We start from the raw sequence: 12,970 nt of genomic DNA, 5'->3' as shown, positions 1-12,970 counted from the left end.
CTATACTTCTCCAACCTTAAATGTGAAAGTCAATACAGCTAAATAGTCCTTATGTCTAAGAGAAAACAAATTTAAACAAATAACAAGAGATCCATCAATAAGAACCCCTCACAACTAAACACCAGCATGGAAGAATGTTAGCTTTCCCTGGAAGGTGCATATAAATGCAGGTGAACCACTGCACTCTCTGGGCTATGCAGAGAGCCATCTAGAAATGCACCCCTGATTCTCACAACATTCATGTCTTTGTTTTTGTTTTGTCCGGAACCTAGGACCAAACACTGTAATCAACTATATCAGCAAGACAACAAATTCTTTATATAATATCTTTAGATGCTCTATTCCATGAGAAAGTCTCTAAAATAATGCAAAAAGATGGCGATTCCAGGCTACACTGGCAGTAGGCAGGTACGCGATCACTGCCCTTCCAAACATTCTGCATTTCCCCTCTGCTTTGCTGTTGCTTTTCCTGGATGCTTACTGCCCACAGCCTCACACTGACAACTGACATTTTCCTCCTACACTTTCTCAATTGTCCCATAGTGCTCCTATGAGCAGACAACTGCAAACCCTGGGTAAATCACTCTGGTTAACTCTATTTCACATTGACTTGAGCCAGAAATGTTTGCTTCATCCAGTTGTGCAACTTTTTTCCTCTTTCTTCTGCTTTTCCTTGTAGCAAATACAATTTACTTTTTCCATAAACAAACCTTCATCAGTCACCCTGAGATGCAGTATCATCTCAGTTTTTGGATTTGTAATCCCATTGCCAAGACACAGCAGTCATTTAACCTCTTGAAATGGAAGGGTCATGCTTGCTAAACCTCTTTCTAGCAATCACATTCTATGAGTCCATGTAGCAATGTTAAGAGATTACTTTTCCCACTGAGCTAAAAGCTGATAACTGTTTGTTGTAAGAACCATGCAAATTCCCTTCTACCATAAAATAAATACACCTCTATCATGTTACCAACTCTAGTAAAAGACTAGAATTGTCTTTGGGGTTATGCACATACTCAGAAGAATTCTTCTAATCAAGATTAAATAGAAATATCCTTAGAAAGAATCATGTTACTGTGAGATATTGGATAGATTTTAAGAAAGCAGCATTTATTCTCTGGACTAATAGCAATATTTCTGTATCCCTGTGCAGGTGCAATTGAAAATATTCACCAAATATATATCAAATTTAAAGTCAAGATACCGACCAAATGCATAACATCTGGAAAGAGTAAAAAATACTTCCTTTATATTCTTTGGTTATACTAGATAATTATAACAAAAAGAAATTAATTCCCTTTCTGCATTTATCTGGTTTTCCCCAAAGAGATGGCAGTACAGTCACCTTTTAAGTACTCCCCTTGAATATCTGGTGACCATGGTGATATTCAGAAATCAGATATATAGCACATTTTCTAGGATATGTTCACAAACTTATTGTCCAACCTTGTATTCCTTATTTTGAAATTAAGATAAATGAGCATATTAGGAGATATTAATTTAGGCTGTTCCCATCTGCCTTTTAAACCCTCCAAGACCTATTCTACATGAATTTTGTTTTTTTAGACTTATTCAGCATCTTCTCCACATAGAACCTCAAGTTTCACAATAGAAAGAAATGTTGGTGGGGAGTAAGAAGAAGGAGAAAGAGAAAGAGGAGAAAAAAGATATTTTAGAGAGACAAGCTCTCCTGTTTCTCTAGCTGATCACCACCACATGTTCTTGCTCAGGTTTCATTTATTTTTATTATAGCCATCTTAGTGGGTGTAAAGTTGTATCTCATTATGGCTTTGCTTTATTTGTATGTTCATAATGTCCAATGATTTGGGGCATACCCAAGTGGGCCCAAGTTTCAATTATTATGGTGTACTTTTAAAAAACATATTCTTAGTCAGGCATGGTGGCTAATCTCCGTAAATCCTAGCACTGTGGGAGGCTGAGGTTGCTGGATTGCTCAAGGTCAGGAGTTCACAACGAGGTTAACAGTGAGACTTCGTCTCTACTAAAAATAGAAAAACTAGCTGGGCATTATGACAGGCACCTATAGTCCCAGCTACTGGGGAGGATGAGGCAAGAGGATCACTTTGCCTCAAGAGTTTGAGGTTGCTGTGAGCTACAATGACAAGGCACTCTACTCTCGAGATTCTGTCTCAAAAACAAACCAAAAAAAACATAACATATTCTCATTCTCTCTCTGCCCTCCCCCACTTCTGGTGGCATTCTAAGAGGCACAGTATGTTGATGAACAATATGGCACTGTGTAGAAACAGTGAAGATAACATTCAAATTATTTGACCATCCAAGGAAAGATTTGAACCATTCTGATAAATTAACCTGAGGGAAGATTATGCCAGAAATGAGTATTTATAAAGAGTACGTAGAATTGTGAAAACATGTGACACAGAAGTTAAGAGTAGCACCTCTCACTTTGGTCACTCAAAGCCAGTCATAGGAACACATAATTAGTGAAATATAAGGTTCATGAGCAGAAGGAACCTTGATTTGTTCACTAAAGTATCCCAAATCTGAAACACTGGGTGGCATATAACAGGTTCTCAATAAATGTTTCCTGATTGGATAAAGAAATTCTTGCAATAACAAATATAGAATGCAAATCAAAATGTACATGACGTGTGAAAAATGTATATGCAAAAATGAAAGTATCTAACCAGGCCTCAGTGACATCTGGAATTCAACCAAACCCCTTCTGTATCAGAGTGGAATTCATCATCTCCTATTTCAAGATGGCAGTGTCCTTCACCAGCTCATCCAACAAAAACCCAGGTATCATTTTAGATCTTTCCCTCTTCCTAACACCCCATTCCTAAGTCATCCTTCTTAATATCTCTCCTTAGCTTTCACTTCTCTGCTACACCATCATTGCCTTAGCTAAAACCATCATTCCTTCTTCATGGATTACTGACTGCCTACAAAACACTCTCTTCCTTCCAAACTTCTACTCTATCGATTTCTTCTCCACTCAGATGGCCAGAGTACATTGTTCCAACATGGAAATCTTAACATTCCTCTCTCCTGCTTAGAAGTTGCCAAAGAATTCCCATTGCCTATAACATAAACCTTATTTCTTGATATAATTTACATTAGGACCTCTCAATATTGAGTGTAGATTAAATCATCAGGGTACCCTTTTGAAATCCAGACTTTATTCTAGAGATTCAGTTTCAAGGAGGGAGGAGGCAAAATGGCTGACTGGAGACAGCTTTCCACAGAGGGTCCCATCTAGAAGGAGAGTTAAAGGACAGAAGTTTATCAAGTAAGCTGATGGTTTGGAGCTGAGCCAAGAGAGAAGATTGAAGAGCGCCCATCACTCCTGCTGAGGTGAGCTGTGACCCCAAGGAAAGAAACAATAGGTACAAAACCATTCGCCAAGCAGACGGGAGTCCCCTCCCTAATGAGAACAGCTCACAGTGTACTTTCTAAAAACAAGTGAGCAGAGTTCAGATTTCTTTTTCTATTCCACAGGAGAGAGCCACTAAAAACTGAATCTCCTTCCCCAGAGAGGACCTACTACTGTGCCATGGCACTCTCCCACCAGGCATAAAACTGAACATATAATCTGCCTGCAATTCTGAACTCCCAGCACTCTCCTCCACTTCCACCCCAAGGTCTAGAAGCCTGACTCTGCACAGTCCAGACTCTCAAGAGGTATGGACAAGGTGTGGGCTGTTACAAGTCTGTGCTGAATCAGTGGCATGGGTGTAAAGCGGGGACTGTGGTGTGAGGGACTATACAGGAGAGGGAGAAACGATGCCCCACAGCATAGCACAGCAGCAGTGGTGGGAACTATAGGGCTCACACCCCTGGTGATGTTTTGGAGAAACATTTCTCCTCTCTGTTAGCAAGCACAGGGAGCTGGGCCTCTACTGTGGTGGCAGTCACAGAAATGCAGGCCCCTTGAGCAAAGGGTATACCTGAGGTGGTACCTGCCCAGGTTAGGCACAGCAGGATGGAGACTAGAATACCCGTGTGCAGAGGCAGCATATTCCCAGGGAGAAGCTGAGTCAGAATTGCTGCTTTTGTGAGCCCAAGATGCACCCAGCCCCCAGTGGAGCATAGCTAGGACACAGCAGGCATGGCAGTGGCATCAGCTCAGAGAGGGACAGGAACTGAGAGCCCTTTGTGAGCTCTAACCGCACCATCCCAACACACAGTGCAGCAGAGACAGAGACACCAGCTCCGTGAGAATCAGCGCAGCGGCATCAGCACAAAGCGGGGCTGAGTCATAGTTTCTGTGAATTCAAATAGTTCCTGGCCAGCAGTGGAATATAGCTGGGACAGAAATGCAAATTCTGTGAGAATATAAGTGGCAACAACATCAATCTAGGGTGGGGCTATAACTGAGTGACACTCCCCAGCTTCCATTAAGCACCCAAGGTAGTCAGAGCTTCAGCTCCCCCTGACAGCTGGTGGCAGAGTGCAGCGGCCTAGCTGAAGAGACACAGATCTCCCTATGACTCAGGCAGGTGCAAACCCCTGGAACATCTGCTCATTGGAGGGAACTGGGTCACAGCCCTGCTGGGTTACCAGTGACTGGGTGTGACAGAGGTGCAAGGTGGGGAAGGAGGCATCAACCTCCCCGGACTAACTCACTTGCTGGGCAGGCTCTTCTGACCCCATGGAGCCATGGAGTGAGCCACACTCACGCTGCCAGGAGACCCCTGTTATCTATATGCTGAAGATCTTTTGAACTCTCCTACTTGAGACTGGATGCTGAATGGGACAACTGATTTGGAACTATTGACCTGGGCCAATCACCCAATGGCCACCAAAGGTGGTATGCTGGTTGGGTTGTTGTGGGAAGATTTGGTTTTCCTTTTCCAGTTTTTGCCCATGGGGGGTGGTGGTGGTGGTGGAGGGGGTGAATTAGTTGCTTATATTTCTCCACAGCTGAGACTTCAACTCAGAGTTACTGATTCACTAGGATTGGACAAACACCAGCTGAATACAAGATAGAGCCACCAGCCCCACCACACTAAGCAGGTCCCAAGTGTCTCAGGCTGTAGTACTGTATGAGTCCTTTGCAAAGCTGTAGGGGAAAAGCTACAGTCACCAGACCCAGCTCTTTGGCAAAGGGCTGGTTAATCACTACTCCAGGAGTCCCCAATCCAATTTTACCTTACCTGCTCATTTAGCCAAACGGTGAAAAACGATCATGGGGCAGAATCAGCAGAAAAAATCTGGCCACATGAATAATCACAGTAGATCACCTCCCCCAAGGAACAACAAGGCAGATGTACCAGAAGATCCCATTCATAAACAAGTGGCTGAGATGCCAGAAATCGAATTCAGAATTTGGATGGCAAATAAGATTAACAGAATGGAAGTAAAGGTAGAAATACAAATTCTAGGAATAATTCAAAAGTTGTCTCAAGAATTCAATGAATTCAAAGAAAAATTACCAAAGATTTTGACACATTTAGAAAAGAATTTGCAGCCTCCAAGAGATGAGAAATAGAGTAGAATCCCTCAGTAAGAGAATGGAGCAGACAGAAGAAAGAATATCTAACATTGAAGACAAAGCTTTTGAACGCTCTCAAACGCTCAAAGAGGAAGAAAAGTGGAGAGGAAAAATGGATTATTCTCTCAGAGAGCTCTGGGATAATTCAAAAAAACTAAAATTCACCTTATAAGAATTCCTGAAGGCGACCACGTTGCTTCCAAAGGCCCAGATGCTCTACTCCAAGAGATAATCAAGGAGAACTTCCCAAACATGGCAAGAGATTCTAAAATTCCCATGGCAGACAGTTTCAGAAGCCCAGCACGACTCAGTCCAAATAAAGCATCTCCAAGACACATAATTAACTTTGTCAAAGTTAATATGAAGGAGAAAATGCTGAAAGCAGCCAGACATAAGAAAACCATAACTTACAGGGGGAAGAATATTAGAATGACTGCAGAACCCTCTGCTGAAAATTTCAAGATAGAAGGATGGTCACTGACCTTTAAACTCCTAAAACAAAATAACTTTCAACCCAGGATCCTGTATCCAGTGAAACTGAGTTTCATTTATGATGGAAAAATTAAATGCTTTAATGACATTCACATGTTGAAGAAATTTGCCATAACTAAATGAGCTCTCCAGGATATTCTCAGACCCATTCTCCACAATGACAAGCACAATGCTCTACCACCAAAGTAAACTCACTCAGAAACTTTTGATCAAATTCCAACTTTCACAGTGGCGAAAGGATTAAAAATGTCCACTGGAGTTTCAAAAACCTCAACAACCAAAATAATACCAGGCTTATCAATACTCTCAATTAATGTGAATGGCTTAAATTGTCCTCTAAATAGGCACAGTTTTGGATGACTGGATGCAAAAACTCAGGCCAGATATCTCCTGTATACAAGAATCTCATCTTACTTTAAAAGATAAATATAGACTCAGGGTGAAGGGATGGTCAATATTCAAGTCAAATAGAAAGAAGAAAAAAGCAGGTGTTGCAATTTTATTTGCAGATACAGTAGGCTTTAAACCAACAAAAGTAAGGAAAGAGGATGGCCACTTCATATTTGTTAAAGGTAATACTCAACCTGATGAGATTTCAATTATTAACATTTAGACACCCAACCACAATGTGCCTCAATTTATAAAAGAAACTCTAACAGACATGAGCAACTTGATTTTCTCCATCATCATAATAGTAAGAGATTTCAACACCCCTTTGACAGTGTTGGATGGATACTCCAATCAGAAACTAAGCAAAGAAATTTTAGACTTAAACTTAAGCATTCAACAATTGGATGTACCAGACATCTACAGAACATTTCATCCTAACAAAACTGAATACACATTCTTCTCATCAGCCCATGGAACATCCTCCAAAATTGATTACATCTTAGGTCACAAGGCTAACCTCAGCAAATTTAAAAGAATAGAAATTATTCCTTGCATCTATGCAGACAATCATGGAATAAACGTTTGAACTGAGTAACAACAGGAATCTGCATACTCATACGAAAACATGGAAACTAAATAACCTTATGCTGAATGATAGCTGGGTCATAGATGAGATTAAGAAGGAAATTATCAAATTTTTTGAAGAAAGTGATAACGAAGACACGAATTACCAGAACCTCTGGCATACTGCAAAGGCAGTCCTAACAGGGAAATTTATAGCACTGCAGACTTCCTCAAGAGAATGGAAAGAAAGGAAGTTAACAATCGAAAACAAAAGGATTATACAAAAGATCAATAAATCAAAAAGTTGTTTTTTTGAAAAGGTCAATAAAATAGATAAACTTTTAGCTAACCTAACCGGGACTAAAAGAGTAAAATCTCTAATTTCATCAATCAGAAATGGTAAAGACTCCTCAGAAATGCAAAAAATCCTTAATGAATATTACAAGAAATTCTATTCTCAGAAATATGAAAATCTTAAGGAAACAGACCAATACTTGAAAGCACGCCACCTTCCAAGACTTAGCCAGAATGAAGTGGAAATGTTGAACAGGCCTATATCTAGTTCTGAAATAGCATCAACTATACAAAATCTTCCCAAAAAGAAAAGTCTGGGACCAGTTGGCTTCACATCAGAATTCTACCAAACCTTAAAAGAGGAACTAGTACATATATTACTTAACCTTTTCTTAAATGTAGAAAAAGAAAGACTACTACCCAACATATTCTATGAAGCAAACATCACATTGATCCCCAAACCAGGAAAATCCCCAACAGGAAAATAAAATTATAGACCAATATCTCTAATGAATATTGATCCAAAAATATTCAATAAGATCCTAGCAAACAGAATCTAGCAACACATCAAACAAATTATACAACATGACCAAGTGGGTTTTATCCCAGGGTCTCAAGGCTGGTTCAATATATGTAAATCTATAAATGTAATTCATCACATAAAAAAATTAAAAAACAAAGACCATGTGATTCTCTCAATTGATGCACAAAAAGCTTTTGATAATATCCAGCTTCGTTTCATGTTCAGAACACTTAAGAAAATTGGCATAGAAGGGACATTCCTTAAACTGATAGAGGCCATCTACACTAAACCCACAGCCAACATCATATTGAATGGAGTTAAATTGAAATCATTTCCACTCAGATCAGGAACCAGGCAAGGTTGCCCATTGTCTCCATTGCTTTTTAACATTGTAATGGAAGTCTTAGCCATTATAATCAGGCAAGAAAAGGCAATCAAGGGAATCCATATAGGGTCAGAAGAGATCAAACTTTCGCATTTTGCAGACGATGAGTGTGTATCTGGAAAACACAAGGGATTCAACTACAAAATTCTTAGAAGTGATCAAGGATTACAGCAGCATCTCAGGTTACAAAATCAATACTCACAAATCTGTAGCCTTTATATATACCAACAATAATCAAGCTGAAAAAGCAGTCAAGGACTCTATTCCTTTCACAGTAGTACCAAAGAAGATGAAATATTTGGGTGTTTACCTAACAAAGGACGTGAAAGATCTTTATAAAGAGAACTATGAAACTCTAAGGAAAGAAATAGTTGAAGATGTTAACAAATGGAAAAACATACCATGCTCATGGCTGGGAAGAATCAATCATTGTTAACATGTCCATACTACCCAAAGCAATATGCAATTTTAATGCAATCCCTATTAAAGCACCACTGTCATACATTAAAGACCTTGAAAAATTAATACTTCATTTTATATGAAATCAGAAAAAATATTGAATAGCTATGACATTACACAGAAATAAAAACAAAGCAGGAGGAATCACAGTACTGGACCTCAGACTGTACTATAAATCGACTGTGATCATAATAGCATGGTACTGGCATAAAAACAGAGGTAGATGTATGGAACAGAATAGAGAACCAAGAGAACAACCCAGCTACTTACTGTCATTTGATCTTCAATAAGCCAATCAAAAATATTCAGTAGGAAAAAAACTCCCTATTTAAAAAATGGTGCTGGGTGAACTGGCTGGCGACCTATAGAAGACTGAAACTCTACCCACACCTTTCACCATTAACTAAGATAGACTCTCACTGGATTAAAGATTTAAACTTATGACTTCAAGCATAAAAAGATTATAAGAAAGTGAAGGGAAAACTATTGAAGAAATCAGCCTGGGAGATTATTTTTTGAGGAGGACCCCCCCTGGGCAATTGAAGCAACACCAAAAATACATTAATGGGACCTGATCAAACTAAAAAGCTTCTGCACAGTCAAGAACACAGTAAGTAAAGCAAGCAGACAGCCCTCAGAATGGGAGAAGATATTTGCAGGTTATGTCTCTGACAAAGGTTTAATAACGAGAATCCACAGAGAACTCAAATGTATAAGCAAGAAAAGAACAAGTGATCCCATTGCAGGCTGGGCAAGGAAATTGAAGAGAAACTTCTCTGAAGAAGACAAGTGCACGGGCTACAGACATATGAAAAAATGCTCGCCATCCTTAATCATCAGAGAAATGCAAATCAAAACTACTTTGAGATATCATCTAATTCCAGTAAGATTAGCCCATATTACAAAATCCCAATACTAGAGATGTTGGCGTGGATGTGGAGAAAAGAGAACACTTCTACACTGCTGGTGGGAATGCAAATTAATACATTCCTTTTGGAAAGATGTTTGGAGACCACTTAGAGATCTAAAAATAGATCTGCCTTCCAATCTTACAATTCCTCTACTAGGCATATACCCAGAAGACAAAAAATCACATCATCACAAGATATTTGTACCAGAATGTTTATTGCAGCCCAATTCATAATTGCTAAGTCATGGAAAAAGCCCAAGTGCTCATCGATCCACGAATGGATGAATAAATTGTGGTACATGTACACCATGGAATATTATGCAGCCTTAAAGAAAGATGGAGATTTTACCTCTTTCATGTTTACATGGATAGAGCTGGAACATATTCTTCTTAGTAAAGTATCTCAAGAATGGAAGCAAAAGTATCAAATGTACTCAGCCCTACTATGAAACTAATTTATGGCTTTTATATGAAAGCTATAACCCAGTTATAACCTAAGAATATAGGGAAGGGGGTGGGGGTGAGGGGTGAGGATGGGTGGAGGGAGGGTGATTGGTGGAATTACACCTATGGTGCATCTTACAAGGGTACATGTGAAACTTAGTAAATGCAGAATATAAATGTCTTAACACAATAAAAAAAATAAAAATAAAAAGCTTCTGCACAGCCAAGAACACAGTACATAAAGCAAGCAGACAGCCCTCAGAATAGGAGAAGATATTTACAGGTTATGTCTCCAACAAAGGTTTAATAACCAGAATCCACAGAGAACTCAAACATATTAGCAAGAAAAGAACAAGTGATCCCATCTCAGAGTGGGCAAAGGACTTGAATAGAAACTTCTCTGAAGAAGACAGGTGCACGGCCTATAGACACATGAAAAAATGCTCATCATCCTTAATCATCAGAGAAATGCAAATCAAAACTACTTTGAGATAACATCTAACTACAGTAAGATTAGCCCATATCACAAAATCCCAAAACCAGAAATGTTGGCCTGGATGTGGAGAAAAGTGAACAATTCTGTGCTGCTGATGGGAATGCAAACTAGCACATTCCTTTTGGAAAGATGTTTGGAGATCACTTGGGGATCTAAAAATAAAACTGCCATTCGATCCTTCAATTCCTCTACTAAGTATATATCCAGAAAACCAAAAATCACTTTATAACAAAGATATTTGCACCAGAATGTTTATCTCAGCCCAATTAATAATTGCTAAGTCATGGAAGAAGCCCAAGTGCCCATTGACCCAGGAATGGTATATGTATACCATGGAATATTATGCAGCCTTTAAAAAGATTGAGACTTTACCTCTTTTATGTTTACATGGATCAAGCTGGAACATACTCTTCTTAGCAAAGTATCTCAAGAATGGAAAAAAATCCAATGCACTCAGCCCTACTATGAAACCAATTTATAAACACCCACACTTTCAAATGAATGCTATAATCCAATTATATCTCAAGACGAAGGGGAAAAAGGAAAGGGAGGGGAGGGGAGAGGGAGAGGATGGGTGGAGAGAGGGTAATTGGTGGGACCACACCTATGGTGCCTTTTATAAGGGTACATGTTAAATTTACTAAGTGTAGAATAAAAATGTCTTAACACAATAACTAAGAAAATGCAGTGAAGGCTATGTTAACCAGTTTCATGAAAGTATTTCAAATTGTGTATAAAACCAGCACATTGTACCCCATAATGCATTAATGTACACAGCTATGATTTAATACAAAAAAAAAAAAAAAGAGAGAGAGAGAGATTCACTTTCAAATGATATGGTGTGAAATCCAGGCATGGGTATTTTAAAAGACAGTCTTACATGTGACTCTATTTTGCAATCATGGTTAAAACCTATGGGTTTGAGCCAGTACAGTGGCTCACGCCTGTAATCTTAGCACTCTGAGAGGTCAAGGTGGGGGATTCCCTGAGCTCAGGAGTTCGATACCAGCCTGAGCAAGAGTGCTACCCCCATTTCTAAAAACAGCCAGGCATTGTGGTGGATGTCTACAGTCCTAGCTACTTGAGGCTGAGGTAAGAGAATTGCTTAAGTCCAGCAGTTTTAGGTTGCTGTGAGCTGTGATGCTACAGCACTTTGCCAAGGGTGAAAAAGTGAGACTCTGTCTCAAAACAAACAAACAAACAAAAACCCGATGGGTTTATATGGTCCTCTGTACTATGGCATCTACTTAATTCTCCCGTCTTCTTAGGCCCTGCTAATCTCACATTTCTTACAGTAGCCATGCTGGATTTTTCCTCCCAATAATTCAGTTATACTATGATCTGGCTCATGTCTGAGCCTTCACATTTGCTTTGCCTTCAGTGGGAAATGATCTTTCTAGGTTTCTGCTTCAACGTCAATTCTTCCAGATCCCATTCTCCCATGCTGGACTAATATAGGTACTTATTTTGTATAGAGTAGAATCTCCACAGTTGACCACCTCATCAAGTTGACCTAATACCCTGTTTCCCTGAAAATAAGACATCCTCTGAAAATAAGACCTACTTACAGGAAAGATAAGACGTCCCCCGAAAATAAGACCTAGCGCGTCTTTGGAAGCACACCTTAAAATAAGACACTGTCTTATTTTCGGGGAAACAGGGTATTTACAGACTAGGCATTCACCCCATGTTCATATCAGTACAGTAGGCCCAGTTCCTTATTTTGACCAGCACGGTAGGTTGACCAATTTGTTATAGTCCTTTGAGTTGTTAACTTACAGAGGTTCTACTGTATTTCCATAGTTCATTGTGCATCCTTAATAATAGCACTATATCAAACTCTATTATTGTTATTCATTTATTTGAACACTTTCCACCTTCTCCTAGTAGGCTGTAAAATGTGTGAGGGCAAGCAAGGCCTGTGACGTGTTGGCCAATGTATTTGAAACACCTAACAGAGTGAATGCATGTAATAGTCATTTAATAGTTATCAAATAAATAAGGTGTGACAATATAGTGAACATTATTAAAAAATCTGAATTATTTAAAACTAATCTTCTTTATAGTTGTGTAGTATCTAATTTTTTGGAAAACATTCTCCAAATTAATGACGCAAGATATAATTATCATTGTCACAAATAAACAGAACACTCTGAAATTTCTTTTTTTTTTTTTTTTTTTTTTTGGTTTTTGGCCAGGGCTGGGTTTGAACCCGCCACCTCCGGCATATGGGACCGGCGCCCTACTCCTTGAGCCACAGGCGCCGCCCTCTGAAATTTCTTAATGAAGGAAATAAAAATTATTTTTTGAGAAGTACTTATAAAATAAATGTAAAATTATAAGGAAAATATCTTCTTCCTGGTTAACAAAAATGAAAAAACTCTATGTACATTTGATCTTGGCTAGATTAACGTGGTTTACATCACAGATGCTTTGGTATTTCTTACAATCCATTCATTGGTAGCTGGGAAAATGCAAACACCACATGAGAACTGGTGGATTTTAGCCATCACACCTTACTTCACTGAACTGTA

At 39.1% G+C, this 12,970-nt stretch overlaps 1 protein-coding gene across 3 annotated transcripts in view; it reads right to left on the bottom strand.

Moving 5' to 3' along the window:
* Positions 1-12,970, bottom strand: part of PIEZO2 (piezo type mechanosensitive ion channel component 2) — a 459,894-nt gene that overhangs the window by 295,764 nt on the left and 151,160 nt on the right. The gene's annotated exons all lie outside the window — the stretch shown is intronic.

The sequence above is a fragment of the Nycticebus coucang genome, chromosome 19, assembly GCF_027406575.1.
Source record: "Nycticebus coucang isolate mNycCou1 chromosome 19, mNycCou1.pri, whole genome shotgun sequence".
Lineage (NCBI taxonomy): Eukaryota > Metazoa > Chordata > Mammalia > Primates > Lorisidae > Nycticebus > Nycticebus coucang.
The sequence above is the reverse complement of the archived record's forward strand: the minus strand, read 5'-3'. Positions and strand labels throughout refer to the sequence as shown.